This window comes from Triturus cristatus, chromosome 11 (genome assembly GCF_964204655.1).
Source record: "Triturus cristatus chromosome 11, aTriCri1.1, whole genome shotgun sequence".
Taxonomy (NCBI): Eukaryota; Metazoa; Chordata; class Amphibia; order Caudata; family Salamandridae; genus Triturus; species Triturus cristatus.
The window spans coordinates 89,261,155-89,280,362 of NC_140594.1; positions in this window are offsets into that span (position 1 = coordinate 89,261,155).

A 19,208-nucleotide genomic window follows, 5' to 3' on the forward strand; every position below is an offset into this window, starting at 1 on the left:
GATCGAGGAGACTGAAGTCCTTGACGGTTGTCAGCGAATTTCCGAACCTGAAAGTAGATGTTTTGCTGTTGGTTCCAGGAGTGGAGATCGAAGGAATACTGACTCTCACGTCATCCTCCACGTCTAAGCAGAATTCGTGAACTAATCCTGGAGAAGCTGGTTTTTCCAACATTTGGTTATGTGCCACCACATCAGGAATTAGTGTGGCTTCGTCTTGAACTTTTGCAGCATTTTTTAGAGATTTTGGGAGCTGATCTAATTTTGGACTGAAGGTGAACTTTATTGTAAATAAAGGTCTAAAAGAAGATAACCTAGGCCCGAGTGGAAGAAGAATAATGTAGGGACTTTCCGTCAAGACGGCGAAAGAGGGCTAGGGATGTTTTTTTTGTGAACTGTGTAAATAAGGAACTGAAATTGCAGGGGATTTCCAGCTCTTTAAGTATCATTCGAACTGCTTAGCAAGCAACGTTTGGAGGAGAAAAGAGACTCTTAATTGTTTGCTGCTGAAACCAAGAACTTTGAGAACTTTGCAAGATTATGGATGCTGGAAATTCTCATTGTAGATCCAAATTAGTAGTAGGTACACTTGTAGGGTTAGGGATAGTTTCTATACTCATAATAGTTGTAGCCTCATATATCGTTTCACATGAGCAGGAAGCGGAGGTGCAGGGAGCACCTACACCTTCCACTTCTAGCCAAAAGGAGGTCACTATAGGAGCTAAAAGAGCTTTACTAATCGAAGAGAGTCGTACATTTCACATAGATTTGTCTAGAAGTGATTTTAAGCTTAATGCGTATGTGAAGCTGCTATATGAGTAAGTGGATGCGATGGATGTGAAAGACTGTTCCGTGTGCATGCAGTTACCTGCCTCAGTGGACGAGGGTTTCAGATATCATCATCTTCCACTGACATATGGAATTTCCTGCACCTTGTTGCTTAGTATCTTATATGACAGAGGTCAGTTTGAGTATTTCTTTTCCAATTACGATGCAGTGCTTCCTAAGGTTCCAGCTTACAAGCATTTGAATAAGTATGATTATTACAAGTCAGAAGACAGACTCCGGAAGTATTTCATACTGTCTTTGGAACTGGATACGGCTTATGCTCATCGGCATAACTTGACCTGTTCATTGTCAGATGTAGAGAAGAAATTTGTAGATCAGGTAGAAGATAGATATAGAAAACTAACACAAACATGAGATACAGGAGACACTCCAGTAGATTGGACTGATGAGGAAAGATTACACGGATCCAAAGGGAGCTATGGTCCCATAGCATTGGACAAGGATCAGAGACGGAAGCTGTGTGTGAGATGTTATCAGACCTATTATGAAAAGGTTCCGGTAGGCCAGAGTACGTGTGATTATGTCTTCACCATGGAAGATTTAGCTAAGAACTTCCTGCAAGGCTCAGTGCAAGTGATTCCAACTGTTTATTACGTGTGTGGAAGGAATGCCTGTCAGGTTGCCTGCGAATTGGTATGGTACATGCTATTTGGGAATTATCTTTCTGAAGATTTACCATGCAGAGGATTTGGAGCTTCTGGAGAATGGACAACATTCGAGAGCAAGGAGAGACGCGAGTGCCGGGATTGGGATTGGAGACATCTTTGGAGCAATGATACCGAGTTTGGGTGTGGTCTTGAATGATGTGACGATCAGAAGATTGGCGACTGTAGTTGATGAGTTGTCAATGAATACAGCGAAGTCATTGATACTTGTGGATGGAGAGATGTTATCGATAAGGATGATGGTTTTGCAGAACCGCCTTGCTTTAGATGTATTATTAGCAAAAGAGGGCGGAGTCTGTAAATTATCGAAAGTTCAGGAATGTTGTACGTATATTCCAGATACAGCAAGGATCTGGAGAAATATGTAGACAACATTACTACAATCCATCATGAGATAGAGGATCTGACCGAAGAGGGGGTGTGGGAAGAGATCGGTAAAGGATTTGGTCATGTGGGAAGTTGGTTTGCCAATTTGGGGAAAGGGTTCTGTGGCTTTGTGCTAAAACCCCTCATCATTGTGGTTTGTGTGGTTTGCTTGTGGGGATTCATCAGAGCTTAGAAGTGGTACAGAGGAAACAGAGTCGAGAGAGCTCTCAGAGCGAGTGAGATGCGAATGGCCAGACTGCAGGACAGTCAATATCGGAACCTTAAGAATAGAGAGAGACTCCAACAGGGGAGGATGACAACAAGTACTGTTTAGGTTGGTTCTTTCTCCAAGGGAGTTGTGAAATGGTGTGATGACATTTGTCATCAAAGAGGGGAACTGATAGAGCACCACGTTATCCAGAAAATTGTAGGGGTTCATCATATTCACTGTTAGTCCGTACCCACATATTAATCAAAATTGTATCACAGTGTTACTTAGTAATGTATCACTCAAATCTGCTTATATTAGTATGAATAGAAATGTAACCATGCTTTTCATGAAGAGCAATATCGTAGTTTACTGCAAATGTATTTTAGTCAATGCATAATGATAGGTTTTCATGTAATGCGATGCATTGGGTTTAAATGTGCACCATATTAAAGTCTGCACATGTAGTTCGCTTATTCATATATAAAGTGTAATGAAATTAATGCTTGTATGCTGATTTTAGAAGTATGTGTTTAAACTGTGTAAAGGCCTGTTCATTTCTTATGTTAGCTAAATGCTGTAGGCCGAAAATGATTTCCCGTGGTAAGGCTTTGGGTTTCAGGATGTTAGAAAATCTCATGATTTTGTTGCAGGTGCAAGGACACTTAGCTCGTTCGAGAGACTAACCCTTTGTTTTAGGAGTTAGGATGGTACAAGAAGCCAATATGGGAGTACACCGGAATTTAGGGATGATACTTTCGGCAGAGCAGGTGCCTGGGACCCAAGGTCAAGCTAACCAGCGCTGGATGGGATACAAATGTCACTGGAAAAGTAATGAAAGAAGACCTGGCTGAAGAGGTGTGCCAGAGGGCGTGTTCTATGTTTTTGGGATTTTGTATTAGGGACAGTGCCCCGAGCGTTGAGCAGTTGAGGCTTAGATGGGATGCTAGAAGGAGCATCTTAGAGCGAACTCTGATTAAGTGAGTGCACTTCTAAGGAAGTCTTCACTGCTGACACCTTTTTACTCTCTTGCCTTGAAGGGAAAATGCTAAGTAGGGATGCCACCTTAGTGACAGAGTAGGGATAGACTAACTGATTTTCTTTTAGGCTAATGACTTCTAATATAGAGACTGGAGTAATTATCGCATTTCTGATGTTACTAGAATTGATTATTCTTCTTATTCTGAGTCGGATGAGGCTCCTGAGTAGAATCTCTTTTGTATTAGTGCCCATTTATTTTCTTCACCTTGTACTGAGGTGTTTGTATGTGCAGTTATTCTTGGTTGTTATAAATTCCTAAAATTTGAGATTCGGAGTCAGTGGTCCTTTAGAGATTAAATTAAATTTATTGATTACATGTTAAAATTTGATTTCCTCCCCTCTACACTATTTAGCAGATAATAAGATCCTGGCGACCTAAGAGGATTCTTGGTGATGGTAAGGTAGATAAGAATCCGGCGTCATCAGATTCAAACACAGAACTTGAGCACATGTATGTGCTATTGAACAAGGCACGGACAGATGCTAGGAGCGCTAAAAATCTGCAGCCAATCAGCTTCACACCACCACCCGGTGTGACCAAGAGTGCACCTTTGCACAGGGCCAAGGAGCGGACACCAAAACTCCAATGGCAGGCAGACAATAGCAATGTAAAGCCATGATTCAAACCACTAATCTCATCGGTCAGGCGGCATGCTTGCGTAATGCCCTAGGAAAAGGCAGTGTGGTACTGTTAATTAAAACCACTTGTGAAACCAACCGAAGCGGCAGCGGGAATGCTCAAGTGCACAGATAAACAAAGTCCAAGAAGCAATGTGCTAAGCGTGCCATGCTGCAACTTATTCTTCTTGCGTTCTGTGCTAAACCAACCGCTTTACCAGAAATTTTACTTTAAATATATTCCTCACAGACATTTATGTCGTCTCTTTGTTCAACAAATGGCGTAGCAATGTGGGGCCATTAATCCAGCTGTTTGTACCCCAGGGATCCTCCCTCAGCCCGACACTGTTCAACATTTACATGGCCCCGCTCGCTCATGTCGCCCGACAGCACTCAATTGATCCTCTCCCTCACCAAGGATCCCATCACCGCCACCTCCAAACTCCACGAAGGAATGAAGGCCGTCGCCGACTGGATGAAGACCAGCCATCTGAAGCTGAACTCTGACAAGACGGAGGTCCTCGTCCTCGGCTCCAACCCTTCAGCCTGGGACGACTCCTGGTGGCCGACGTCACTGGGAGCAGCCCCGACACCCACGACCACGCACACAACCTGGGAATCATCCTCGACTCAACGCTCTCAATGACCAAGCAGGTCAACACCGTCTCCTCCTCCTGCTTGAACACCCTCCGCATGCTCCGCAAGATCTACAGATGGATCCCGGCTGATACAAGAAAGACAGTCACCCAAAAGGCACTCCACAAGACCGGCCCAGCCTACCTCAACAGACGGCTCTCCTTCTACATCCCCAGCTGCGCTCTGCCGACCTGTCACTCGCCACCGTCCCGCGCATCCAAAGAACAACCACTGGCAGGAGATCCTTCTCCCACCTCGCCGCCAAGACATGGTACACCCTCCCACTGAGCCTACGACAGACCCAAGACCTGTTGACCTTCAGGAGGATGCTCAAGACCTGGCTGTTTGATCAGTAGCGGCCTCCCCTCCCCCAGCGCCTTGAGACCCTCGCGGGTGTGTAGTGCGCTTTACAAATGACTGATTGATTGGTCAGGCTGACAAAAGTGGTGGCAGAATTACATAAATGCACAGGCAAACTGAGTTAAAAAAAAACTTGCGGGTGCGAGGTTGGAACCCGCCGTGCTTGACTTTATCCTGTTTCCTTTCGCTGCTTGTGCTGTCTCTGCCTGCCGCCTTTCTATGCACATGTGCTCTGGACAGGATAGGACAGGTCAGGAACTCACCCAGCCAATCCCAGGAGAAAACAAGCATTTACAAATGCAATAGGACTCGTAATTACGCGAGACCTATTGCATTGTAAACAAAAGTGCGGGCGTCCAAGAACTATGAATGGGAGTGGGGGGGGGGGTGGTGGTAGGCTGAGAAGTCACAGACTGCGGGAGGGAACAGGAGGAGGCAGGGGAACAAAAGGGGATTTAAAGTAAAGGGGCCGATGGTCATGGAAGGATAAAAATGACAACATGGCTGTCAGGAGGAGGGACTGAGAAGCCGAAAACAAATGAGAATGCAGCAGATACAATTTAAGCCAATGAAAAAGATGCGTGGAAAGTGGGCGGAGCTTCCCTCCACTATACTGTATACTGCATGCCTCGCAATGCGTACAGCGCGTTGCCCTGCAACGCTATGCTAGACCTAAAAAAGTGCATTTCTTGAACATGTTGAAGCTTTGACCTTAATATGTCATATTGTAGCGCCACACTGAGAAGTGCTTATTAAAAGTGATCGTTTTTATTCATGAATTAGAACCTCTCCTGCCCTGTCATCACACTACTGACAGTGCCATAAGTGAACTAACAAGCAAGGCAGTAATCATGCGAACCCTATAAATGCCTAGATTATTAAAGATAAATCAACATTATAGTCCATTAAATCAAACACAATAGGCTTTTGTAGCGCTGGTATTCTAAACTAACAGATTTGAAGGGGCTTTCATATGCGACACTGAAGATAATTAAGGATCAGTGAAGTCAGATAATTGTCTAAGATCACAGAATTTGGCTAAATGGTGACGCTGTGATTAATCCAGGTGTTAGGTTTTACATGGTACAAATCACCCACTAAATGGGTATCTATTTGTCTCTCTTTTTTACCTCAAATGTTAGTAATTTGTTTTTGCCTCTTTGTGCATGAGTGTAGTGTGAGGATGCTAGGTAGAAGCCACATGAAAGCTCGGCTTGTTATGGAATGGAGGTTTCCATAGGACCTTAAGGTGAGCCACGGTCAGGATTGGGCCTGGCTCAAGCTTTCATCCGCTTGCCTACCTCAAGTTATGTGTCCCCAGACCCTACTTTCTGTTCCATAGAGCTCTTTCTCTTCCCACTTTCCAGTGCACTCCTCTCTACACACCTCCATGACACCATGCAGCAGTAGAGCTCTTTCCCTTCACTCTCCAACGCCCTCCACTACACACCTGAATGACACCGTGTTCTGCCGCAGGAGAGCTCGTTCTCTCTACTCTCCACCCTCCAGTGCACTTGTCTCTATGCACCTTGATGACACTGTGCACCTCTTCTCTACACATTGTTGTAGGAGAGTTCTTTCCACTCTCCAGCACACTCATCTCCACACACCTCAATGACACAGTGCTGTAGGAGAGCTCTTTCTCTACACTCTCCAGGGCACTCCTCTCCACACACCTTGATGACACGTGCAGTGCACAAGAGATCTCTTTCTCTCCACTCTCCAGTGCACTCCTATCTACACACCTTGGTGGCACCGTGCTGTGCACTAGAGAGCTCTTACCCTCCACCCTCCAGCGCACTCCTCTCTACACACCTCGATGACACCGTGCTGTGCACAGAAGTGCTCTTACTCTACTCTCCAGTGCACTCCTCTCCACAGACCTGTATGACACCGTGCTGTGCACAGGTGGGCTCTTTCTTTCCACTCTTCAGCACACTCCTCTCTACACACCTCGATGACACTGTGCAGTGCTGTAGGAGAGGTCTTTCCTTCCACCCTCCTGATTACTCTTCTCTACGCACCTCTTCTCTATGCAGTTTTGTAGGAGAGCTCTTTCTCTCCACTCTCCACACACTCATCTCTACACACCTTGATGGCATCATGCTGTGCACAGGAGAGCTCTTACCCTCCAGCGCACTCCTCTCTACACACCTCGATGACACCGTGCTGTGCACAGGAGACCTCTTTCACTCTACTCTCTAGTGCACCCTCCTCTACAGACCTGGATGACACCATGCTATGCACAGGAGAGATCTTCTTTTCCACTCTCTAGTGCATTCCCCTCTGCACACCTGGATTACACCATAAAGTGCACAGGAGAGGTCTTTCTCTCCACCCTCCAGTGCACTCAGCTCTACACTCCTTGATGACACCGTGCAGTGGTGTGGGAGAGCTCTTTCTCTCCACTCTCCAATGCACTCCTCTCTGCACACCTCCATGACACCATGCTGTGCACAGGAGAGCTCTTTCTCTCCACTCTCCAACCCACTTGTCTCTACACACCTGAATGACACTATGCAGTGCCACAGGAGAGCTCTTTCCCTCCTCTTTGTACTCCTCTCTACACACCTCGATGACACTGTGCTGTACCGCATGAGAGCTTTCTCTCTGCTCTCCAGCGCACTCATCTCTACTCAGCTGGATGACACTGTGCTGTGCTGCAGGAGAGTTTTTTCCATCCACTCTCCAGCGCACTCATCTCTACTTACCTCGATGACACCATACAGTGCCGCAGGAGAGCTTTTTCAATCCACTCTCCAGCCCACTTGTCTCTACTCTCCTCGATGACACGGTGCTGTGCCGCGGGAGAGCTCTTTTCCTCCCCTCTCCAGCGCACTCCTCTCTACCCAACTAGATGCAACTGTGCAGTGCACAGGAGAGCTATTTCTCTCCACTGTCCAGTGCACTCCTTTTTATGCCTCTTGATGTCACCAGCCCTTCACGGCAGGAAGTGGCCACCAGTTCCTCTCATGCTGGTGTATGTCTGTCAGTTTCTTTCATGAATTTCTCTTTTCTGCACACTGATACACTGCTGGCTATGTCGTCTTAGAATTAAACACAGAGGGCTGCAGCGTCCTCCCCAGCCCTGGAGCATACAAATGACTACAGGACACACAGAGCTCTGGATTGTATGTCTTTATTCCTCAGAATACAATCACACAGTGTACTCTGATTGTGTCATAACCATTAATAACCACACCTTAACACTTCCCACCAAGTTACGTAATTCCTCTGTTCATTCTGCCCAAAACCACAAGGTCCTAGCGCACATAGTCTCACCGCTCTACATCTCCCCTTTTGTCGAATAAAAAGTACAGACAACATCAGCATTATAGTTTCTCAGTGAGTCGCAGAGACACTCACACTGTTCTGCTGGTTCGGGTGGTATGAGGTGCACCATGATCAGACACCCCTGATACACTTCTTCTATCAGTAACTGACAAAAATCAAGGTAGGTGTTTAAAGTGTGACGAGTCCCGAGTGATGGATTTTCTAGTATGATGTGCTGTCACCATATATCTTATGCAAGTATCAACCCTCAAAGGGTCCATATCAAACAGAGTGTCTGTATTCTGCTTCTTTTTCTGTTTGACCAGTACCCAGTCCCCTTTGTCGAAGACCGATTCTGAGGCGCGTCAGAGCATATCGGCATAGGTTTTCAACTTGTACTTTTGAGAAGTGTCTGTGATACAAACCTTGTCAGCGTTCAAGGATCCGTATACTGTTCACTGTGGCGGTTTTGTTGCGATGGCTCTACCAAATATCAAGGTTGCAGGACTGTTGGACCCGGCCTCGTAGCATGGCCCTACGTGCCCCCGCACCACCTAACCTGGTACCTGCAGCCCCAAGCACACGGCCTAGCCGATCCTTCCCACCAGAACACACGCACCCGACCCGGACATCCTCGTCCATGGCCTCTCTCCTTTCGGCCACCCCGGGCCCGCGTGCCCACTTCATGCACCAAGATGGCCGCCCGGCCCCAGCGCAACCCGGGCCTGGAGGTGCCACTCCGGCTGGAGGACATCACACTTGCCAGGGGATGAGAGAGGGAGGAGCAGTTTCTATCGCACCTCTGAACTCCCCTGGGCCGATGGGTTTCGATCGGCCCTCCGACCTCCCTGAGGGCTGGCTCCATGCCTGCTGGGTGTCTGGGAATCCTCCCGACCCGGCCCTGAAAGGATCAAAAGACAATGGCAGGAAACCCCGACAAGCGACCCCCCAGGTGACAAGACCCCTGCCTGCACAGACTCCGGACATCAAAGAGGGGTCGACCTATAACAAGGGGTGCTCTGGGTCTGTCCGGCAGATTCGACGCTGGAACAACGAGAGCCTGCCGACGTGGTCGCGGCTCCTGGAACTTAGACCCCTCCTGAGCCCTGCTGAGCGACTCGCGGCTCCCTGAAGATCGTAAGACCTCCGAACTTGTACCTGAGCCTGCTGAGTGACTCGCGGCTCCCTGAAGATCGTAAGACCTCCGAACTTGTACCTGAGCCTGCTGAGTGACTCGCGGCTCCCTGAAGATCGTAAGACCTCCGAACTTGTACCTGAGCCTGCTGAGTGACTCGCGGCTCCCTGAAGATCGCAAGACCTCCGAACTCGTACCTGAGCCTGCTGAGTGACTCGCGGCTCCCTGAAGCTCGTTAGACCTCCGAACTGGTACCTGAGCCCGCTGAGTGACTCGCGGCTCCCACAGACTCCCACGGTCCCGCCGGACCCCAACTACAACAAGCGTATCCCCCAGCTCGAGGATTGTGAGCTGTGCGCCGGGTACGTCCCTGCCTTGAACCTTTGCCAGAGACTGTCCCGCTACCCCCTATCCCTTCCGAGACTCATTGAGCCCGCGCTCTCCTTGTACATATTTGCAGTGCTAACCTAATTGATAAAGATTGATTTCTAAGAACACACGGTGTGGTGACTCTGTGTCGTGTGGTGCCAGAAGTACGATCCTAGATACGAGATTCCTCCCCCTGGGGAGTCTCCCGCCAGTGCCCGGCTACGATACTTCGAGGGTGGGTCTCAGGGTAGTCAGGACCCCCTTCCGGGCTCCTCTGAGGTCGCCGTCTAACATTGGTGGCAGCGGTGGGATTCGGGCCCATCACCTAGAGATCGTACCGTGAACGACGGACGCACTACCGACAAAGATGGCGGAAGGAAGCGCCATGAGCCCCGCAGAAAACAACACCAACAGGGTGTTCCAGGTGGAACAACTAGAAGAATACACACACAAAGAGCTAAAGCAATTCTGCAAAGAACTTAAAATCGCTACCACCGGTCTCAACACCAAAGAAGATTTGCAGAAAGCACTGAAAGCTTGGGTGGATGCCGGGGCCTCCCGCCCAGAAGGCACGGGAGAGCGCCCCGACGAAGCCGAACCCCCCCAAAGCGAAAGCAGCAGCAATCAGGTGCGAGGCATCGTACCAGACGGGGGCCTATCCCCGGAAGAACTCGCGGACAGAGAGAGAAGTCGCAATCATGAACTCGAGTTAGCCAAACTCAAAATCGAAGGCAAATTGAAGTTAGCGGAAAAAAAGCTAGCAGTAGAACAAATGCGTGTACAAGGCGAACTGGAAGAAAAGAAGCTCCAACGGGAGCACGAAGGAAGGAAGCTCCAACTAGAGCACGAGCGCAGCTTGAAGGAAATCGAGCTCAAGGCCAGAAACGAGGAAGGGAGGCCCCCGGGAAACCGAGAGACGGCCTCCCCAGCGGAACAGAAGGTTCACATCCCCAAGGACGTGGTCAAAGAATATTATAAAAACGATGACATTCAACAATGGTTCAGGGCCTACGAGGTCGCCATGACCTCCCATCGGGTCCCGCAGAAGGACTGGAGGGGCTGGGTTGTGGGGGCGGTTTCTGAGCGAAGGAAGAGACACCCTGCTCGACCTACCCCTCTCCCTGCAGACCTCCTACAGCCACATGAAAGAGGCTCTACTCACAAGATACGGCCTCACCCCAGAGATGTACCGTCAGCGATTCCGGGACTGCAGGAAGATCCCGGGCACCACCTGGGTGGAGTATGTAATCTTTTTCAGTCGGGCCTTCGATGGGTGGATCAAGGGCAGCAAAGTCACCACCCTTGCCGGACTCACCGACCTCATGTTGTGGGAACACCTGGCTTTGTAGAACTACGTCAGCATCTGCTCGACAGCAAGCTCACAGATCCCAGGAAGCTGGCTGTGGAAGCCGACCGCTGGACCAACACCCGGGTCTCCCGGGGCATGGTAGGAGAATACCCCCGAGCCAGTCAGGGACCACCCCGCCAGAGAGGGGGAGGGAACCAGGGAGGGCAGAGAGAGTCCCAGCCTAGCCCCCCGAAAACACAACCTCCACCTTTCCCAGCACCCCCCCCACCAGTAACCGGGCCCCCCGAGAGACGGGGACACCGGGTAACCGTCACTTGTTTCCGTTGCCAGAAACCCGGGCACTACGCCAATGACCCGGAGTGCCCCATGGCCACCCAAGTCCCCCCTACAACCCCTGCGAGACAGATAGCCAACGTAGCCCTGGGGGAGGAGGTTGAGGAAACCGGGGAGTGGGAACCCGCAGCTATGGCCCTAGTATCCCTGGGAGATAGGGAGATGGTCCCTGGTAGCCTCCTGCCCTCCAACACGAAGAAATACGGGCAGCTCGTCAAGATCAATGGCCACCAAATAGAGGCCCTGCGGGACACCGGGGCCAGTATCACCGCTGTCCTCAGGCACTTAGTCCCTGAGGAGCAGATCCTCCCCAACGTCTTTTGCCCAGTAATTTCCGCAGACAATAGAGAGAGTATGTGTCAGGTAGCCCTGGTGCCGTTTGAGTGGGGAGGGGTGATAGGTAAACTAAGGGTTGCCGTAAGAACCTCCCAGCCGGTCGACTGCCTCTTAGGGAACGACCTGGAGAGTTCTCCCTGGAAGCACGTCGAGCGCAAGGCCCACCTAGGAATGATGGGACTCCCCGAGTGGGTGTGCGCCACCACCCGATCTATGTCAGCCCGACTCACCCCCCCGGGAGAAGTCGAAGACACCCCGATCGAAGAAATCAGAACAGTCCCCGCCGAGGGTCCTCCCGTCCCCCCATCAGAAGGGTCCGTCGCCAGCGACGAACCCGCACCGTCCGACCCCGCCCCGGTCCCCGAGTTAGGAGATCTACCCGAACTGGCCCAATGGCGCCACGAGGGCGGGCCCACACGGGAAGAATTTTGCCGGGAGCAAGCCACCTGTCCTTCCTTGGTCGGGCTGCGGCGCCAGGCCGAGGGCCAAGCAGCAGGTGACCAAACCGGAACGCACCGAATCTATTGGGAGAATAACATTTTGTACAGTGAGCAGAAGTCGGTGGAGCTGGGATCCGGACGGGTACTGGTGGTACCCCTACGCTTCCGAGACTTCCTCCTGGGCTTAGCCCACGACGTCCCCCTCGCCGGCCACCTGGGTCAGGACAAGACCTACAGCCGTCTCGTGACCCACTTTTACTGGCCTAGAATGAGAGCAGCTGTAGAAGCCCACTGCAAGTCCTGCCCCACGTGCCAGGCTAGTGGGAAGAGTGGAGGGAAGCGCAAGGCTCCCCTACAACCCTTCCCGGTCATCAGTACCCCCTTCGAACGAGTCGGAATCGACATCGTGGGGCCACTGGACCCCCCACCTCCCAAGGGCACCGTTTCATCCTGGTCCTAGTGGATCACGCCACCCGCTATCCTGAGGCTATTCCCCTACGCACCATCACGGCCCCTGTGGTGGGCCGGGCCCTGATGGGGATCTTTTCCCGGGTGGGTTTTCCCCGCGAGGTCGTGAGCGATCGCGGCACTAATTTTATCTCGAAATACATGACGTCCCTGTGGCAACAATGTGGGGTGTCCTATAAGTTCACCACCCCGTACCATCCCCAAGGGAACGGCCTAGTAGAAAGGTTTAACAGGACTTTGAAAGGGATGATCGCTGGCCTAGAAGAGCCCCTCCGGCGTAAGTGGGACGTCCTGCTCCCCTGCCTCTTGTTCGCTTACCGGGAAGTCCCCCAGAAGTCCTTAGGGTTCAGCCCGTTTGAATTACTCTATGGACACCCCGTCCAAGGACCCCTCAGTTTGGTTAAGGAAGGGTGGGAGGCAGCACCCCAGACCACCCCCCGAGATGTGTTCCAATACGTCCTGGCCCTCCGAAACCAGACCAGGAAGTTCCGAGAACTGGCCGAGGCCAACCTGGAGGCCAGCCAAGAAGAGATGAAGCGCTGGTACGACCAGAATGCCACTCTGGTCGAGTTCCAGCCGGGCCAGCAGGTGTGGGTCATGGCCCCCGTGAAGCCTGGCGCCCTCCAGGACAGGTGGACTGGGCCCTACAAAGTGGTTGAGCGGAAGAGTCAAGTCACATACTTGGTGGACGTCCAGTCGCCTCGGGATCCCCTTCGGGTCCTTCACGTGAACCGCCTCAAGCCTCACTTCGTGCGGACAGAACTGAGCCTCCTGCTGGCCACCGATGACGGGGCCGAAGATGAGTCTGATCCCCTCCCGGACCTCCTGTGTGTCAAGGAGCAGGATGGCTCCGTGGAAGGAGTGAACCTCTCCCCAGCCCTCACTGCCCAGCAACAAGAGGACTGCCGCCAGCTCCTAAGACAATTTTCCGACCTCTTCTCCCTGATCCCCCGAGTCACCGACTGGTGTGTTCATGACGTGGACACCGGGGACAGCCCGCCGGTGAGGCACCGAGCATACCGAGTCCCTGATCGGGTCCGGTCCTGCATTCAAGCTGAAGTCTCGAAGATGTTGACCCTGGGGGTGATCGAGCCATCTGACAGTCCCTGGGCCAGCCCCGTGGTCCTGGTCCCGAAGGCAGCGGCCCCCGGTGTCGCCCCCGAGCTCCGATTCTGCGTGGACTACTGGGGGCTCAATGACGTCACCCGAGCCGATGCCCACCCCATTCCACGAGCCGACGAGCTCATTGACCGACTAGGGGCAGCCCGGTTCCTCAGCACATTCGACCTCACCTGTGGATACTGGCAGATTGCGCTCACCGAGGGAGCCAAGGAGCGGTCCGCCTTCTCCACCCCAGATGGGCACTACCGCTTCCGCGTAATGCCCTTCGGAATGAAAAATGCCCCGGCCACCTTCCAGCGACTGGTGAATAGAGTCCTGGCCGGGCTAGAACAGTTCAGCGCGGCCTATCTAGACGACATCGCCGTTTTCAGTTCAGAATGGAGTGAGCACCTCCAGCACCTCCGGAGGGTGCTAACCGCCCTGCGCCAGGCAGGCCTCACAGTAAAAGCCAGCAAGTGCCAGATTGGGCAAGGATCAGTAGTCTACCTGGGGCACCAGGTCGGGAGCGGCCAGGTCGCCCCTCTGCAGCCAAAGATCGACGCCATCTTAGCCTGGGAACCACCCATCACCCAAACGGAGGTCCGAGCCTTTCTGGGCCTCACTGGCTACTACCGAAGATTCATTCGGGGGTATGGCAGCCTTGTCGGCCCCCTCACAGAACTCACGTCCAAAAAACAGCCAAAGAAGGTGCAGTGGACGGCTGCCTGCCAGGAGGCGTTCGATGCCCTAAAGAAAGCCATGTGTACTGCCCCCGTCCTCCAGGCTCCCGACTACTCCAAGGAGTTTGTAGTCCAGACCGATGCCTCCGAGCATGGCATTGGGGCCGTCCTGTCCCAGGTGAATGACCAAGGCCTAGACCAGCCCATCGCCTTCCTCAGCCGGCGGCTGTTGCCCAGAGAACAGAGGTGGAGCTCCATTGAGCGCGAAGCCTTTGCCGTGGTCTGGGCACTCAAGCAGCTACGACCCTACCTGTTCGGCACCCATTTCAGGGTCCAAACCGACCATCGGCCCTTGCGATGGCTCATGCAGATGCGAGGAGAGAACCCCAAGCTACTGCGGTGGTCAATCTCCCTCCAGGGGATGGATTTCACCGTAGAACATCGCCCTGGTACGGACCACGCCAACGCTGACGGCCTCTCCCGGTTCTTCCGCCTCAGCGAAGAGAACCCCCCAAGATGATGGGCAGTTCTCTCCGGCTTTCAGCTGGGGGGGACGCGTGTTGGACCCGGCCTCGTAGCATGGCCCTACGTGCCCCCGCACCACCTAACCTGGTACCTGCAGCCCCAAGCACACGGCCTAGCCGATCCTTCCCACCAGAACACACGCACCCGACCCGGACATCCTCGTCCATGGCCTCTCTCCTTTCGGCCACCCCGGGCCCGCGTGCCCACTTCATGCACCAAGATGGCCGCCCGGCCCCAGCGCGACCCGGGCCTAGAGGCGCCACTCCGGCTGGAGGACATCACACTTGCCAGGGGATGAGAGAGGGAGGAGCAGTTTCTATCGCACCTCTGAACTCCCCTGGGCCGATGGGTTTCGATCGGCCCTCCGACCTCCCTGAGGGCTGGCTCCATGCCTGCTGGGTGTCTGGGAATCCTCCCGACCCGGCCCTGAAAGGATCAAAAGACAATGGCAGGAAACCCCGACAAGCGACCCCCCAGGTGACAAGACCCCTGCCTGCACAGACTCCGGACATCAAAGAGGGGTCGACCTATAACAAGGGGTGCTCTGGGTCTGTCCGGCAGATTCGACGCTGGAACAACGAGAGCCTGCCGACGTGGTCGCGGCTCCTGGAACTTAGACCCCTCCTGAGCCCTGCTGAGTGACTCGTGGCTCCCTGAAGATCGTAAGACCTCCGAACTTGTACCTGAGCCTGCTGAGTGACTCGCGGCTCCCTGAAGATCGTAAGACCTCCGAACTTGTACCTGAGCCTGCTGAGTGACTCGCGGCTCCCTGAAGATTGTAAGACCTCTGAACTTGTACCTGAGCCTGCTGAGTGACTCGCGGCTCCCTGAAGATCGCAAGACCTCCGAACTCGTACCTGAGCCTGCTGAGTGACTCGCGGCTCCCTGAAGATCGTTAGACCTCCGAACTGGTACCTGAGCCCGCTGAGTGACTCGCGGCTCCCACAGACTCCCACGGTCCTGCCGGACCCCAACTACAACAAGCGTATCCCCCAGCTCGAGGATTGTGAGCTGTGCGCCGGGTACGTCCCTGCCTTGAACCTTTGCCAGAGACTGTCCCGCTACCCCCTATCCCTTCCGAGACTCATTGAGCCCGCGCTCTCCTTGTACATATTTGCAGTGCTAACCTAATTGATAAAGATTGATTTCTAAGAACACACGGTGTGGTGACTCTGTGTCGTGTGGTGCCAGAAGTACGATCCTAGATACGAGATTCCTCCCCCTGGGGAGTCTCCCGCCAGTGCCCGGCTACGATACTTCGAGGGTGGGTCTCAGGGTAGTCAGGACCCCCTTCCAGGCTCCTCTGAGGTCGCCGTCTAACAAGGACTTTCACCATTTGTGAAGTGAGAAATTTAGCGATAAGCATGGAGGGCTTAACACAGGGCCTGGCTTAACTTAATTTCCTCCATTGCAGCTCGTTGAATTACTCTTTTGAGAGTGCCCATGAATTGTTCCACAACACCATTTGCTTTGGGCCACAGCGGCGTACTCTTTTGATGCTTGACATTTAATCGGACAAGAAACTCCTTCAATTTCTTGCTATTGAACGGAGGATCTTGGTCAGATTTGAGAAAGGAGGGGATACCCCACACTGCAGAGATGTCATCCAGCCTCTCAATGACCTAGCCATGTGTGGTTGATAATAATTCCTCTACTAAAGGAAAGCATTAATACTCGTCAATAACTGCCATGGGATGATGTCCATTTCCTAGGGGCCCAAAGAAATCAACCTTAACTCTTTCCCAAACCTGCACAGGAAGGTGACAGACATTATCAATGCATGATCCGTCACTTTGGGGAAAGGCAGTTGCAGATATGGCACTCCTTTAGTTCCCTCTCAACTCGCTCATCGCTCATTGAGGCATTGGAACCACACTCAGTCTCATTTGGTGGCTACAATTTCCTTCATAGACAAGTTCAATGATTTTTGTCTGGGGCTCCCAGGTATAACAATTCTCGAGCCTCTCAATACAATGCCTTCACTGGTCACAGACAGTTCATCCTGTACTTTTATGAAATTCAACATGGTCAGCAAAAGGTCTAACATTCCTCCTCCACGATTGAGTCAAGATGATGGTCTTTGAGGATGAGAATGTTCTTATCAGCATTAGTAGCAGCAATAATCTGTTCAACAGGCACGGCTAATGGCGTGCTAGACCGTATAATAACATTAATGTACTCAGCCATTTTGGATGTCAAGCTGTGACGATGTAACGGTTCTCGTGAATAGTAATCAGAAGGGTTTTGATCTTTACCTGGCTTGTGTACAATGGCATAGTCATACACTTGCAGTCGTAACCCCCACCTCTCAATGTGAGGGGGCATCTTGGTTGTTGGATTTCCCAAAATGTGAGTAGCGCTTTATGGTCTTATTATAGTGAAACGCTTTCTGTACAGAAACACATGAAAATGTTTGCAGGTCCCCCCTCCCAGCCAGACTCTCCTTCTCTGGCTGAGAATTAGCACGTTCTGTGTCATACAGACTTCAACCAGCTTAAGCCACAATGTGTCTCTGAGCATTTGGGTGACTATTCTGTTGAGCAGAGATTACCCCCAAACCCACCAGGCTCACATCTACTGTAATCTCAGTCTGTAACCGGGGGTCAAAAAAGGCCATTTCAGTTGCATTCTCAATTGCTTGTTTGATTCCTTTGCAACTCCGTTCAGATTCAGCAGACCATTGGAATGGGTCATTTTGTTTTGTCAAGTCTCTCAATGGGTCACTCACAGAAGCAAAGTCACTAATGTACCTTGAGCAGTAACTGGCCATGCCCAAGAAGGAACAACGCATAGTGATATCTTGTGGGGGAAGTGTAGCTCACAGTGCTTTCACTTTAACAGTGAGGAGTCATTTCCCCATCAGAAAGTATGTGTCCAAAGAACCTATGTTTTGTCTTTTGAAACTCACACTTTGCTGCATTCTGAGTGAGACCTGCATTGGTCATTAACTGGCATACTTGTGTAAGACTATTGTCATGCTCCTGTTGTGTGGCTCCAAATACTAGTAAGTCATCACTGCAATTAAAAGCATGTGTGACAGGTTGAATTACTCAAAATCCTGAAATATTCCTACAGTTGATGACACTACAAAACTCAACCTTTTGTACCTGAACAAACAAACATGAGTCGAAAAAGCGTGATGTACCTGGAGTTCTCTTCCAATTTGAGTTGATGGTGTCCCTGCTGTTCCCTACTGAGGGTCTTAGCGGCATTCGTCACAAGATCCTTATACTCGGCTTGCTTCAAGCTCAGCTCATGCAGTGAGGCCTCTGTAACCTCCTCCTCTAGCGCTCCTTCCAAAGCCACGATCTCCTCCTCCACCTGCATAACCTCGCCATCTCTCCGCCGCTTGGCCGCCACTACAAGGGAGAGGGCCTCCCCTCGCAGCACGGTCTTAAATGCTTCCCACAACGACACTGCCGAGTCCACGGACCCCTGATTGTCCTTGAAAAAATTATCAACTGCCTTCACCAGTGCGCTGCGCATCTTGGAATCGCGAAAGTACCAGGGGTTAATAGGAGCCACCCTTCCCCCTCCCTCGCGGCCGACATCCAGCCTGACCCACACTGGCGAATGGTCCGATATGCCACGCGCCATGTGCCTGGCCTCAGACACCAATGGGGCGTGCGCAGCCAAAGTGAGCAGGTAATCAATCCTAGAGAGGCTACCATGCGCCCCGGAGTGGAAGGTGTATTGACGCTGTGTGGGGTGCCGGAGCCTCCAGCAGTCTATCAGGCCGAGTGTGTCTAGAAAGTCTGGAAGCCACTTCTGAGCCCCCCCAGTATCTCTGGGCGGGTACCTATCCAGCAGCCCAGAGCCGACAGCATTGAAATCCCCCCCCACCACTAGCATACCCCCCGGGAGATCCAGCAAGGCCCTACCCAGATCTGTAAACGTGGAGGCCTGCAGGGCTGGAGGGACATAAACCGAAACTAAAACCAAAGTTCTACCTTCCCACCTCCCCGCCACCGCCACAAACCTCCCCCTATCGTCAACAATGGTGGAGTCCACCTCAAATGGTAGTGAGGCTCTGACTAGGATGCCCACACCCCTGGACCCGGAGGAAAATCCCGAATGAGCTATGAATTTATAACCCTTCCTATTAAGAGCATAGCACGTATTACCTATAAGGTGTGTCTCCTGCAGTAGGGCAACATCTGGCAATGACCGTTTCAAGTGTTGCAAAACTATCCTGCGCTTAATGCGATCCCCTAAACCATTAACATTCCAGCTAATAACACTTAAACCCCTACCCCCCATCCCCAAACACAAAGAGGCCCACCCCACACCCGAAGAGCCACCATGGAACAATCCTGAAAATGATCACTACGCCTTGCAGAAACAAACCCCCCAACAACAAACCCAAAATCCCAACTATCCCCCCCACCCTGCACCCCTGCTGCAGCTTACAAAGCCCCCCAACTTGCAGTGTGCCTGTCGCCCTACCAAACCCAAAATCTACAAAAAGCACCCTAAGGGAGGAAAGAGCTCCCCTCGTC